The following is a 3,339-nucleotide window of genomic DNA, read 5'->3' on the forward strand; positions in this document are numbered from 1 at the left end:
CCTGGTGATTATGATATTGTGCAAAATTTGAATCTTAGAGATCGCAGATGGGGTGTCAATCTTGGAAGAAGACTCTGCTGTGGCAAGCAACGGGTTTGTCAAGATGGGAAGTGGACTCCTCCCCAAGCTGGGACTTTGAAGATTAATACAGATGGTTCTTCTCGTGGGAACCCTGGTCATGCTGGTATTGGGAGCATTGGTAGGGACAATGATGGGGGTATGGTTTTTATTTTCTCTATCTACAAGGGTCATTGCTCTAATAATCTAATGGAGGCTCTTGCTATTAAGACTACAGTTGAGAGAGGTGTTTCCTTAGGCTGGAAGAGGATCATTTGTGAGTCTGATTCCCAGATTATTGTGGACATGCTGAATAGTCAAAGCTTGGAGAATGTTAGCTGGCAATTAGCTGCTTTGGCTAAACAGACTCTAAGTCTTTGTAAGTCCTTGGACTCTTTCTCCTTCTGTCATATCCCTAGAGAATGGAACAGAGTGGTTGATTGTTTGGCGAAGTGGGTCTCAAAGAATGTGGATGGATGGAATATTAGGAGAAGAGATGAGTTACCTGTTGAGTGTAGTGGGATTGTTGAGCAGTTGTTATTGGATGACATGAAGATGTAATGTTGTTGTGGGCCATGGGCCATTGCTTTGTACTTTGATTTTGGTTGAATAAATTTTTACCCTCTTTTTCAAAAAATTATTATTATTATTATTATTATCAACCAAATATAATAATATAGTGAAACAAATAAAATATATTAGATGAATTTAAAAATCAAATTGATGTACAAATCAATTCATCAATTCGGATCAGGATGAGAAAAATTTACTAATTTCACAATTATAATATTTTTATGTTTATATCTATTCATTAAAATATGTTTGACATAAATTAATTTCAAATAGAATGAAAAAAAAATATTTTCTTTACAATAAATTGAAATAATTAACCAAATATAATAATATAGTGAAACAAATAAAATATAATAAATGAATTTTAAAATCAAATTGACATACAACTCAATTGATCAAATTCATATCAAGATGAGGAAATTTAACTAATTTCACGATTATATTATCGTATATAATATTTTTATCTTTGTATCTATTCATTAAAAAAGGTTGACATAAATTAATTTCAAATAGAATGAAAAAAAAATTATTTTCTTTACAATAAATTGAAATAATTAACCAAATATAATAATATAGTGAAACAAATAAAATATATTAAATGAATTTAAAAATCAAATTGACATACAACTCAATTCATCAAATTCAAATCAAGACGAGCAAATGTAACAAATTTCACAATTATATTATTGTGTATAATATATTTATGTTTATATCTATTCATTAAAAAATGTTGACATAAATTAATTTCAAATAGAATGAAAAAAAATAAATTAGTTTCTTTATAATAAATTGAAATAATTAACCAAATATAATACTATATTAAAATAAATAATATATATTAAAATACAAACTTAATTGTATTCCAATTCCAATTTTGTGCAACTAAACAAGGGAGTAACATATTCCAATCAAATACCAGGCGACCCAAACAAGAATGGGAATGCTCTTTTTCCATTTCCCATTCCGCATTTCCATTCCTATTCTAATTTTCCTTTCTAATTTTCTATTCCTATGCCGACAAACAAACGGGCCCTTAGGGAAGGAGCTTGGAATTTGTCCAATAAGAGTTGATATAACAAAGATGGTTATGCACAATAAGTGTTTGATAGAATGCTCCAACTCCTAGTTCACAACATTTACATTGCAAAATTGATGAAGCCCAAGATATTGTTGTGACCAAATTTTAGTACTCAAGCCACTATGTAAATAATGGCCTTTCCTAGCCCTGAAGGAGCATCCTTGTTGGAGTAGTGAACAGGTTGATAAAGAAATGTGCATGCTGACCATTCTATAAAATGCCCCAATGAGAAGAGACTTCCAGACTGTTATAATGATGTATTTAGACTCCAAATGGTGACTATAAATTCCACAAAGGACAGGAATGGATGGAGAGTTGATGTTGAGATGACTATACAAGCACAAGAAAGGCATGTGAAGATAAAAAAGCTACCTCTACAAACCAATCACGTGAGTATCTTTAAAATTACATATTTTAAAGTTCTGGACATGTCACTTGTTGTAACTCATAAGTTAAAATATTAAACTTGGATTCATAAAAAGGTTAGAGTTGGTTGTAATATGCATTTCAAAATATCTAAACTCTTAACTTTTGAGGTAGTTACGAACACGGAAAGTTGGTTATGCTAGAATAAGGTAACAGTTATGTGATAAGACAATTTTTGAAAAGTATGTACAGAGGTTGTCTTTGTAATCAGTTTCTTATGTTCTTGGTGCAAAAAAATAAAGGAATGTACATTTAGTATTCTCTTTTCTTCAAAGTCTGAATTATTTGAGTGTTGATTCTTGATGTAATTAATGTTTTCACAGTATGGTGTAGATGTTAGTGAACAATCCATCACCGAGCTAATGCTAGCCTTCAAACGTAGTTCTTGATCGTTCTTATTAGCGGTTTAATTTATTCAAAAAAGCTATGAAGTCATTTGGTGCATTCGTCATCAGTAGTTTTCCCTTTAACCTTTAAGTTTTAATTCATTTATGCTGAAAAATCAAATACACTCATCATACGAGGGAGCTGCCCCTCTCAAACACAGAGGAAGATTATAATCTAGTAATGATCAGTTTCAATCTCTCCAACTGTTGGCACAGTTGTCACTATTCATAGGGCAAACAGTGTCTATTTCAGAAGTAACTATCACAGTGACAAATCTGTTTACCAACATTACCTTATAAAATGATGAAAAACCCATTCAATGGATTGAAAAAAGCATCGTCCAACACAGAGTCCAAAGCCTGTAACTTATTTACTATAAACTCATCCTGTACCATTTTAGTGGCCATCAATATGATGATATAGAAATATTTATGCATGGAAATTATTATGATAGGAAAGAAGTATGAAAAAGGTAAAAGCTTTGAGAAGTATGGAAAATAAGTAATAGATTAAAATTTTAAAAGTAAACTGAGGAGCAATGTAATTTACCTACATGCAAAATAACAGATTGACTAAGTGTACCTGACAATAGAAATAAATAGACTGCATCTGTAAGTTGCCACAACAGAAATTAGTACCAGAGCCAACATGATAAATCAAGAGATTCTAGAATCATGCTCACAAAAACATTGCCAGTGGAAGAAATAAATTCACTACTATAAACAATTGCCTAAAACTAACAGGCATGGGAAAAACAAGATCAGAATTTTAAGCTTGCTTAAAACAAAAGGTGGAAATTACGGTATACAAAGCTTCAA

The sequence above is a fragment of the Cupressus sempervirens genome, chromosome 10, assembly GCF_028749045.1.
Source record: "Cupressus sempervirens isolate cs-2001-9-10 chromosome 10, ASM2874904v1, whole genome shotgun sequence".
NCBI lineage: Eukaryota > Viridiplantae > Streptophyta > Pinopsida > Cupressales > Cupressaceae > Cupressus > Cupressus sempervirens.